Below are 12,456 nucleotides of genomic sequence, written 5' to 3'. Positions count from 1 at the left end.
TCACCGCCAACAACAACAGCAACAACAAAAGATATCATCTGGCTGTACTCTCATCTGGATATTCAACTAGGGAAGAATTCACTTCCGCTCTCATTCAAATTGTTGGAAGAACTCACTTAACACACGGCTGTAGGACTGAGACTGTCAGCTTCTTAGCGGCTGTCAGCTGGAAGCCTTTTGCCTTAGAGGTCATGCCGTCCCCTGCCATGTGGCCCTCCCCAAAGGTGGTTTACAGCATGACTGCTTCTTCAGAGCCCGCAGGAGAAGCTTTCTCCAGCCCTAGGAGTCGCCTTTTTTTTTTTTTTAATTAAAGCATTTTGGGGTGTTTTAATAAGAAAGAAGGATGTTATCAAATTGATAGAAAAAACAGAATAGAGCCAACCTAAGAGGAATCTTATCTAATGCAGGAGAATCACGGGAGAGAAAACCCATCACCTTTGCCACAGACTACTTGTTAGAAAGCGTTCATTGTTTCTACCTGCCCCCAATGGGACGGATTCATAAAGCACGTCTCCTTGGGGCATTTCCAGCATAGCTGCTCACCTCTTAAGAGGGGTCTGTTAGAAAGTTCCTGGAGGTTGAGGATGAGGCCCAGAGAAAAGGAAGAGGGCTGAGTGTGTGTTTATTGTCGGGGAGAAAGGCTCTCCTACTGGGGAGGTTAACTACCCGAGGTAAAGACAGAGTCTTGGATCCACAGGAAGGAGTGAGGGAGCAGGCCACGTGGTCAGTCACTGGGGTAGGTTTTAGACCGAGGACAGGAGGCCCTGAGGCTCCCCTGTGGTCCTCCTCAAGACAGAGGCCACACGGGGCTCGGGGCCACGCTGGCAGGAACACCAGCAGTTGTGGAAGACGGCTGGCAGGACTCTGGGTTCTTGGGCAAGGTCTACGTGGTATTTCATGATGCGATGCCTTCAGTAATGTTCCTCTGTTTCCCCTGGAGTCGTTCCCTCTCCTTTTCCCGTGGCTGATTGTGCTCATCCTTCAACGTGAAGCTCAAACATCACTACCTAACTCCCTGACTGTTCTCTGCCCTCACGTTTCTGTGTTAGGTTGTCTTCCTCAGATTAGCAGGGAACCTACACCTGCCTCCTTCCGGGCATCTCTCTGCTCACCAAGTCCTGCTCACACAGCTCATCCACCACGCCCTACCTGAGGTCAAGGCCGATGGTCCGCTCTTTCTCCAGGATTTAGCCTGTCGCATAATAAATGCCCTTTATTTTATTAAACTTTCTATTTTTTAAATATTTAAAATAATTTTTTAATGTTTTAGGGGGAGGTAATTAGGGTTTGCTGATTTATTTTTCAGAGGAGCTACTGGGAGTTGAACCCAGGGCCTCACACATGCTAAGCATGCGCTCTGCCACTTAAGCTATACCTTTCTCCCTGATAAATACCCTTTAATTCTGACCTATATTTATATAATACTTCTACTTATAGAAAAGAGATAATATTTAAAAGCCCTCCAACTATCATTTTCTTCCCTTCCATGTTTTAACATAATATTGATTAATTGAAATACCTAGTCAGTTTATTAACACAAGGTTTTATTCATTGTGGGGAGAGGTCTGCCGGTTTGGAACCAGCTACTTAATGCGAACAGAAACTTTCAGGCTTAATGCTTCTTTTCCCCTCAGTTTCTATCATAATTTTTAGTTGTTTATCATCAGTCTGAGTGAGTTGAATCTACTTTTGTGTCTTCTTGCCTCTCAGCAAATTTTCTCCTTTTTTAAATTGAAGTTAGTTGATTTACAGTGTTGTGTTAGTTTCCGATGTACAGCAAAGCAATTCAGTTATATAGATTCTTTTTCATGTTCTTTATCATTATAGGTTATTACAAGATATTGAATAGAGTTCCTTGTGTTCCGTAGGACCTTGTTGTTTATCTATTTTAAATATAGCAGTGTGCATCTGCAAATCTTTTCGGCTGGCATGTGCTGTCACTGAAATCTGTATCCCTGGGGATGCACCCTCAGGAATCTTCTTTCAGGAGAACAGGGAGGTGGAGAAGCTTCAGGAACACTTGGAGTTTTGTAGAAACCAAAATTGCGATTCTGGCGTTCCGGGATGAGCACACAGTGCCTCTCTCCAATTAGACTTCTCGGTACATTAAGTTTGCCAACCGTTCATGACACTGCCCAAGTCATTTAGCCTCTAAGCTTTGGTTTCCTCCACTGAAAAAGAAAATGGAAATGCCACTATTTTATAGGATCAATGTTAGTTGAGTGTTTTTCCTTTCTCTCCCTTTTGAGAATTTCTTATTAAGTCCAAGAAACATGGAAACCAGAAATAGATTTCAGTTTTATAGGCCTTTCTGCTGATAGCTAATAAAACCACTTACTCAGCATGCTTTCTGTTAGTCTTCCCAGAAAAATGAGAAATCAGAGGTTAAAGAGGGCTAAGTAATTCAAAATGTACTCCCAAATATGTAATCTACAGAACAATAGATTTATTGAGCTTTTAAACAATAAAGGTAGAGGGTGAATCTTGAGGAAGGGAATGCAGTTTCAAGACTTACATCATCAGAGTACACTTTTCAAAAACAAGAGTTATATGATAGTTTAATTTTTAGACGTATTTCTGTAATCTGCTGCCTCACTTTTCAGAGTTGGTGAATGAAGCCCAGAGAGGTGAGGTAAAATTTCCAACATTGCACAGCGCACCAAAGATGCAGGTCACTTTATTAATAAAATCCTTCTACCTGAGTTGCTTATTAAATTTTAATTAAGTTTGTTTATAATAAAGACCGGGGTAGGAGATTGCGATCAGCTTTGTAAAGATCCTCCTTGCGCTGCACGTTATCCTGTGCTAATGAAAGCCCACTGAAAACACAAGAAGAGTGACGCTGTCAGGTTTTGTGTGTTCGAAAGTCCCTTCTGATAAGTGTGAGAAGGGCAGGTAGAAATGGGCCAGAGTAAAGGAAAGTCATCAGGCCAGAAATCAGATGACGGACAGTCATCTGGGTGCTCAAATAACAGGAGTTCCAAGTTTTCCTTTGTTCTCCGCCGCACCGTTTGGGCAGCTCTGGATGAGTCCTGGCTATTTTCCTTGCAAATGAAAAATAATACTTTTCTTTCTCATATTCAAGACTTTCATTCCTCTTACCCTTCTGTGACTTCTCTTTTTTGGCTTAATTCTTTACAAAACATGACCAGTTACAAGAGGCTCTCTGAGCATTTCTTAAAATACTCCTTAGAGTTCTGCAGTAAATGTCCCTCCCTTCCAGGCTCTTTTCCATTTTTTCCAATGGAGGTACTGGGGATTGAACCCAGGACTTCTTGCATACTAAGCACACACTGTACCACTGAGCTATTTTCCTCCCCACCGCCCCAGTTGCTTAAGTGCCTTTAGCAAACTAAATAGCATTAATCAATGAACTTGCGCATGAGTCTCAGAATAAACAACACACTGCACAAACGTGAGCATTTCCTCGCAAAACACACAATTATATTGTTGTTTACAGGCAGGTTGTGTGGAGTCTACTAGCCAGCCCTAAGTCCACAAAAGACACGTATAGGATTATACTGGATTATACGACATTTTAAAAAATTGCAGTGCAGTCAGTTTACGATGTTCTGTCAATTTCTGGTGTACAGCATCATGAAGGTTTTGCCACCAGAATATTGTCCACCTCCCAAATTTGTCCCATAGGGTCCTGACTATATGGTACAAGAAAGAGAATGAGATTTGGAACTGGCTTATTCTGAGCATTTCTTCACTTCTTGACTCTCAGCCTTTAAACAATTTATTTATTCTGTCTATCCTGTGAAGACCTCAGCAGAGAAAGAAGCTCAGTGAATGGCAAGTTCCCTCCAGTTTATTTCACAGCTTCTCTAAGGCGACGATGCCTTTGGTGATAAGATGGTTACCCCCTGGATCCTACCCCATCTCCCACATTCGTTGCAAAAGGGCAGCTGTAAGTTGAGCCCTTTTCAGCGTGAGGCACCTTGATAAGCCAGTTGAGGATGCCAGAGACAGACTACCCGGCCTGCAGAAAAAGAAAAAGCAAACCGAGAGAAACGGGCTGCAAAGAAACTGGTGGTTGACATTTCTGTGAAATTAACCCACTCGGGCACCTGCAGAAACGAACCGCTTCTCTGACACTCACTGTTGCCGAGTTTCACTGATCGACAGCTTTGATCCGGAAATCCCAGGTGCCTGAGTGCGGGGCAGAGCTATGAAAATTCAAGCAGGGTGACATTTTCCAAGAAGAATTGGATTAGTAGAAGGGAAGATGCTGCCAAGCGGAAAACCTTTCCGGATGGAGGAGTGATAAACGGCATAAGCAACACCGTACCTTAAACATGATTTTATTCACACTGAAGTGATGGTGACCTTTGTGTTAAGGCAAACTTGGGCTCCGCAGTCAGCATGTTCCTGTGTCTAATGCTAATGTTCCTCCACCCAGCTGCAAAACCCATCTGCACCGTTCTCATGCTTTTTCTCTCCTTCCTGTGCTGGTTATTTTTCCAGGCACGCTTCTTAAACTGTCAGAACTTCGTATTATTTTATAACCCCGAGCCAAACCCTGGTAGCTTGAGGACTAGCCGGGAGCGACAGACACAAGTGGGAGCTGACCCCTTTTAACACACATGTGCCTGTGAGATAAAGGTGAAAAAATCCAGGACCCTGCTATTGTTGTGGAAAATGGCTTTTCCTTATCTGAGCTCAATTTGTGTCCCTGGGGTCTTTTTAGGAAGGAAGCTCTTTTTGCTGAGTCACTCTCTCAAGGATGTCCTGAGGGTGATTAACTCAGTGCATCTGAGAGGGGGCTACAAAAAAAAAAAATCCATGAAGTTTGTGAAGGCTAGGGGCATTCTCTATGTTCTACAGTCTTTAGAATAGTCCTATAGGGTTAGTATCATTAATCCCATTCTACAGATGGGAAAATAAGAGCTCAAAGAGTTTGACTTAGACAGGGTCACAGAGCTAGTAATTATGAAGAATTTGTATCTAGATTTACCTACCTTCAATTCCATAATGATCATAACTGACATTTATTGTGTATTGAACATGTCCCAAACATTCTAAGGAATTTATATGTTTTATCTAGTTATTCCTTGTAAGTCTCTCATTATACCTATTTTAAGATGAAAGCACTGGGGCTAAGAGAGGTTTTGTTACTTTTCCATATAAATCACAAGCAGAACCTTACGTGATGGAGAAAAAGTGTAAGGCAAGTGAGAGTTAAATGTTCATCTTACCCATGCATTGGGTGTTAGGGTAGCGCACGCTTCCATCACCATGTTTGATCGTGGGGGGCTTCATAATAATGATGTAATAATGTGGATACAATCGAAGAGAAATTTTAAGCACTTTGAGATCACCAGGCAATCCCCCTGCCCACAAAAGATTGTAGCAAGGGGCTAACAGACCCTCTGTAGCCATTAAACGATTCACATCCAAGTCAGATGAATCTTTCTCTTTGTAATTGTCACTCTTGGCACACGTCAGTCACTGAGCTTCAAGGACTGAGTGTTCAAATGAGCTTGCTGAGCAGAGGAATAGTTATTCCAGTGGGATGTGGATTTAATTTCAATAAGTTTGAATTCAGCTCACATTTATTGACAGTGGGTATTCATCAGCTACCACCGAGTGTGTCTTGTGCTTGAACGGTTCAGAGATCATTATCTTATTTAATATTCACCACCATTGTGGTTGGTATTATTCTTCACCTCTTTCAATAAAGAAATTGAAGCCCAGTGATGCACAGGCCATAAAATGATGAAGCGGCAGGACAAGAATTTGAGCTCGGGATTCTGACTCCACACAGTCTGCTTTTGTTGTGTCACCATGATCGAAACTCAGGACTTTCTAATTCCGATATTTCAGCCATGAAATAGCTCATGGCGTGTTTGGATGTGTCCAGGCATGTGTCCCGATCAACCCCAGTCTCTACATGCAGAAGCTCTGTTCCCACAACTCCTCCCGGATCCTTAAATACATATAGTAACGTGGCTTCCTTCACTTCCTACTTAGGCTGGAAGAAAAACAGTCTTTTTAAAGCCCTAATTCAGTTTTCATAGCACTCTGGTGGGGAATGAAGGGGATAAAAAGCCGGCACACAGACCTGTTTCCAAGGCTTCCAGCTGTGTCCATGAAGCAGTAGGCTGGAAGGAAATTTGGAGCACTATTATGGTATGATTTTAACAAGAGAAACACCTTTTTCAGTTCATTTCTGCCAGCTTTATATAGGCAGACCAGCCCTGAGGGTCCCGCAGACCCATTTGTGGTAGAAGCCGCTTGGAATTGTTCATCACAGGTATCCACCTTCCCTCCAGTGCATTTTTTTTTCTCATCTCTCTGCAGTGTCTCTAGAACTTGAACTGCAGATTCATTAAGCAAGGACAGGGTCTACTCTTCATCAACATAAAACATCTGTCATATTGTCAGTCCTCATTATGCCTTCAATAAAGTATTAGAGTATTTTAGTTTTAAAATATACTGCCATTCTGTTTTTCAGCAGGCAAGCCCGGATAGATATTTTCTCCGTTGGTTTATAGATGTTGTTGCTTTCCGTTATCTGCCTTGGATAAAACTGTCTCTTCAATAACCACTATTTACAAACTAATTGATTACAGAGAAATGCAAACATTACTGATTCAAGAGCCGTTGGCATTTTCTTTGATATAACTTTCAAAAGAGAATCATTTGAGGAGTTCTCACTACATATCAGAACTTTTTTATGGTCATCTCTGCAGGTTTCCCCTGCAGTGGTTATAGGAGATTGAACTGTATGAAAGTGGTTAAAAATTGTCTAATATTAGCAATTTCATGTGGTTCAATCTAGCAACACATGTGGAACATAGCATGTAAGAGATACTTGTCAGATGGATGAAGAGATGGAAGACAGGTAGGTGTGGATTTGGCCAACTGAAATTTAAAAGGAGATAAGATCGTTCACTTGGTAGCAGAAACTCACTCCTTCTCTTTGTTTCTGTGTCCAGAGGGCATAAAGACTAATCGATATACTTTTGTTGCATTCACTAGTTCATCCGTTGACCCTTTTGGTAATTATTTAGCATCTGTGCTGTTTGGACAGATGCAGAGTCCAGTGTAGAGACAGAGCAGTTAGCCAATGCGGACCAGATGGTACAGAGAGGAAGCAGGTGCCGTGGTGGAGTTAAGTACATACACCAGGGATACTCAGAGGATGAGCTCCTAAGATTGCCTTGTGTGGAAGTGAAAAGCTGAGCTGAGTCCTTGAGAGACAAATTCGGAGATCTCAGGAAATGAAGATGCTCCAGAAAGGAGAAACAGCATCTAGATAGGCCTGGAAGTACCACTTTCCACTGACAGGAAGGTGAGTTGAGGCTGAAAAAGGAGGAGGAGACAGATGAGGAGAGATGTTTTGAGGAGTTTGTACTTGACCTTGAGGGATATGGGAAGACACTGAGTGCTGTGAAACAGGGCAGTAGCTTAGTCACCTTTATATATTAGAACAGGACATCTAAAAATTGACTTGAGAATAAATTTCTCAACTTCAGAAAAAAAAAGGAATAAAAGTTTTGCTGGAATGGAATCAAACTTGTAGATACTTTTGGTTTAAGTGTGGTGGCTTCTTTACATCTTTACTATCTTGAGTATTTAATTTGTGTACATTATTATCTCATCATTTTGGGGTGTTTTTATGTTTTCAGATTGGTGGGAGAGTAGGTTCAAATCACCTAGTTGACCATTGCTGAAAATAGAAGTCTCATTCACCAGGCATTCAGACTTGAATAGACATTTTTCCAAAGAAGATATACGAACATTCAGCAAGAACATGAAAAGATGTTCAACAGCATTGCCATTAAGGGAATGCAAATTGAAACCACAATGAGGACTGCTTCATACCCACTAGGAGAGTTACTAAAAAAAAAAAAAAAAACCCAAAACGGAAAATAAGTGTTGACAGGAATGTGGAGAAATGGGAATTCTTGTAACTGGCTGGGGAAGAGTTAAATGGTGCAGTGCAGCCACAGTTTAGTGGTTCCTCAAAAAGTTAAGCAAGGAATTACTGTATGAACCAGCAATCCTACCACTGGATGTACACTCAGAAAGAATTGGAAACAGGTACTCAGATGAACACTTTTTCACAAATGTTCATAGCAGCACTATTCATAATAGTGAAAAGGCGGAAGCAATGCAAATACCGTCAGTGGGTGAATGGATAAACAGAAGGTGGTCTACACACACAATTATTCAGCCCAAAAAAGGAATAAAGTACCGATACATACTACAACTTGGGTGAAACTTGAAAACGTTACTCTAAGGGAAAGAAGCCAGACACAAAATGTCATGTATTGTGCGATTCTTTTTGTGTGGAATATCCAGAGAGAGAAAGTAGATGGATGGTTTCCAGGTACAGGGATGAGGACAGAGAATGTGTGCTTCATGAGCATTGGCTGTTCTTCTGAGTGATCAAAACGTTTTGAAGCTAGAGGGAAGTGGTGGTTTTACCACATTGTGAATGCACCAAATGCTATTGAATTGTACAATTTCAGATAGTTACTTATGTCATGTGAATTTCATTTCAATAAAAGACACTGTACACAGGGACATATAAGGCAGTTACCAGAATTTTTTAAAGACTCTAAAATCTCTGGTTATGAAACCTGTGGCAACATAGCTGAGCAAATATCCACAGGTCTAAAAATAGAAATTAATATTAATGATGATGATATTTGATATAAAAAAACGCTATTGTTATAGGACGCGTCAGTTGAACTAATTATTGATGAGCAAGACAATTTTAAAATTACTTTTCATTGTAATTAGAGGCAGAGTGATAGATTGCATGGACAGATGTTTTAAATCACATACAAATCATAAAGCTGCTTTCAGTTTCCTGAATGACCTCCACAAGCTGTAGGAAATGTCAGAGGAAACATCCAAATGCCACTGTATAATCTGATATTTTAAATTAAATTCATCTAAGAAAATCTAACAAAATTGTGATTTATTATAACAAGATTTTACTAGGAAAACCTCTTTGAGATACATCCAAAAAGCTGTCAAGGTAGAGCCGTTGTGTTGTTTGCTACGTTTACCAAATAACACAGTTTGCCTAGAACTGAGAGGTTTCCAGGGCGCAGGACTAAACCAGGACGGTCTTGGGCAAACTGGGACGAGTTGGTGGTCATCTTCTTGTTTGCGGTCTCATTGGATAAAGTCATCAAAATGAGCAACACCACCTTTTTAATAAATGATCTCTCCATATAGAAATAATAGTCCTATATTATTTAAGATTAAATATCCTATTTTTCTGTTTGATAACATTATTGAGATGTCTTTGATACATAAAATTACATATACTTAATATATAGAACTTGAAGTTTTGAAATATATAAACATTATGAAAAGATCATTGCAAACTAAATAAATTATTCATCACCTTTACATGATTACCATTTGTGTGTGTGTAGATTTATTTTAAGATCTGGCCTCTTAGCAAATTTCAAGTATGCAGTACAAAGTTAATTATCATCCCCGTGGTATGCACGAAATCTCCAGAATTGATTCATCTTGCGTAACTGAAACTTTACACCCTTTGACCAATGTCTTCTCATTTCGTCCTCTCTATACCACCCTCTGCGTCTATGAGTTTGGCTACTTTGGATTCCGTATACCAATGAAATCATACAGAATTTGTCTTTTTGTGCCTGAATTGTTTCACTTTGCATAATGTCCATTAGTTTCATCCATGTTGTTGCAAATGGCAAGATTTCCTTCTTTTTTTTAAGGATGAAGAATATTCCATTTTGTGTGTGTGCGTATTTATATATCACATATATATACAAACATATCATGTATATATCATATTTTCTTTATTCAGTCATCTATTGCTGGACATTAAGGTTGTTGCCATATCTTGGCTGTGGTGAACCATGCTGTAATGAACACGGGAGTGCAGATATTCCTTGGAGATACTGACTATTTCTTTTGGGTATATACTTAGAAGTAGGATTGCTGGATCATATGGGAGTTCTATTTTTAATGTTTTGAGGAACGTTGATACAGGTTTCCATAATGGCTCTACCAATTTACATTTCTACTGCAAGTGCACAAAGGTTCCTTTTCCCACATCCTTATTGACATTTATTATCTTTTATCTTTCTTAATCTTTTTGATAGCAGCCATCCTAACACATGTGAGGTGATATCTCATTGTGATTTGGGTTTGCATTTTTCTGATGATCGGTAAAAACAGATTATATGAAGAGTTAAATCTTTTTAGAAAAATTGTGTAAGAATCATTAGCTCTAGATGTACTACAATTTATATTTTGAAATAATTTATCAGTATTGTCACAACATATAAAATACTTTTAACAGCTCTAGTAACAGTTGCATCAGCAGAAAGATCCTGCTGAAAAATAAAAAGAAATGATCAAAAATCGTCTGTGATTTTGCTTTTGCCAAGAGTGACTGACGTAATTTTCAATTATATAGATTGAAAATAAAATTACAGAAGTGTAAATTTTGATGACCTAAGAAGTGAATTTTCAGGAAAACAAAGCATAAAAATGTTATGATCAATGAAGATAACACTTTAATAAAGTATTATGCATTATCTTATGTAATATTGTGACACAAATATGACTTTTGCAGTTTGTAAGTTTACATCATTAGTTATGTATCACTGTTATTTCAGTGTGTCTTATAAGTAATAAAATATTTTTAAAGGAAAAGTTTTATATTTTAATACCTTCCCCTGTGCTTCTTTCATCCTGCTTTCTGAACTGCAGACCCTGAGGTAGCATTTTGCACTGGGCACCACAGATTATGTACTTGATCCTGGTGTGATGCCTGAATTATGGCTTTTATCACCTCCTTCGGGAGACCCAGGTTTCAGATTATTTTTTCCCTAAGGAAGAAGGTTAAGGCGGAACGTGCCCCATCTCTGACCCAGACTCATTGCTTCCGTAAGACCAGGTAGAAATCTTTCAGCAAATGCTATTGACACTGGGTTACCTGGGCTGGTATCTGCACATCAGGCTGACAATCTGAGATATTTAAGACAGACTTTAAAAAAGTTAAATCGTATCAATAACTAGTTGCCAAACTTGTTCTGAACTTTACACTGTATTCAATTCTTGGGCCAAAGGAAAGGGAGGAGGCTTTTGTTACAGCCGATCCTTTATATAACAAGCACTCTTTACCGTTTTTCTTGCTTATATGTTATCTCATTTCCTCCTCACAACAACCATATGAAGGCACTACCTTAATTTTAAGTTAGGAAATTGATGCTCTGAGAAATCAAATCAGACCACTGACTCAGTCGAATGATTTTTCTGATGCCAACGGATAGGAACATGCACATCAACCCAGAAAGAGTAAGATTGTCCCTTTAGATCACTTGCCAAAGGCACCAGGAACATTTTAATATATTTGCTCTTTGCCCTTTAAGAAAATGGGTCCCTTGGAACCAGCGCTACTTGTTTTGGTTTTCGGAACCCAGAATGAAAGGAAGCAAGCTCTGTATGATAAAGATCTTTCCTGAGATGCTCCCTTTTTAGCATTTAACCTCGCCTTCCAGCATTTCCTGTTACTCATGTGTCTCTGCCAGTTAAGGAAGGTCCCTTTTTCTATGTTCCCCTTTCTTCACTTGTGCTGTTTATTCTCCATTTGTAAACCATCGAAAAGTTTGTACCTGCAGCCAATATTAGGCTTTAACTTTTGACATAATTCAGCTCTCTGGCCAATTTGGGTGTCATTCCACATAGAAAAATAAACAAACAGTTTAGAGTCACCCTGCTGAGGTAGAGGACCTGAAAGATGGGGTTCACCGAGACCAATCTCTCACAAGTCCTCCCAGGCTGACAAGGTGAGCCCTGACTCCTCTGTGCCCTCACAGCACCGATGGAGGAGTCTTCTGAGAACCTAGGGAACCACTCCCTACCTGGATGAGAATTTTCTCTTGATGACCACCAATGGACGCTTGACATTATAACACAAGGATCCAGAGCATAGGTGGTCCTGGATTAGGCAAACTTGGGTTTGAGTCTTAACTTGGAAACAGTTGTTTCCTCAGCTACAAAATGGAGATAACAATAGGATTTACCTAGTGGAAGGTTATTGTGAAGATTAAATGAAGAAATAATTAAATGAGATAAGGTCTGGCTTCAGTGTATGCATTTGATAACATTTGATAATTACTATTTGTGAAGCAATCTTGTAACAGTCAAGTCAATCTTCTTTTCTCTTTCAAATCGATTGATTTGACTCTACTTTTACTTTTAGCACTTAAGGGAGAGAGCTCCCCAAGTCTGGAGAAGATAATTAATAAATTAAATCCTAGGACGGGCTGCTGGAGAGAAGCCTGGTGAGGACCCCTTCTCACATGGCTGCAGAGAGGGGTACCCTGCTCATCTGAAGAAAGTGACCCCACCTCTGGCTTCCAAGACCCACACTCTAGTTTCTTCCCATCCTTGTTGGCAGCACCCCCAACAAATGCCCCAAGAATGTGGGTCTCCTTT

Source organism: Vicugna pacos, chromosome 15 (assembly GCF_048564905.1).
Source record: "Vicugna pacos chromosome 15, VicPac4, whole genome shotgun sequence".
Lineage (NCBI taxonomy): Eukaryota > Metazoa > Chordata > Mammalia > Artiodactyla > Camelidae > Vicugna > Vicugna pacos.
The sequence above is the reverse complement of the archived record's forward strand: the minus strand, read 5'-3'. Positions refer to the sequence as shown.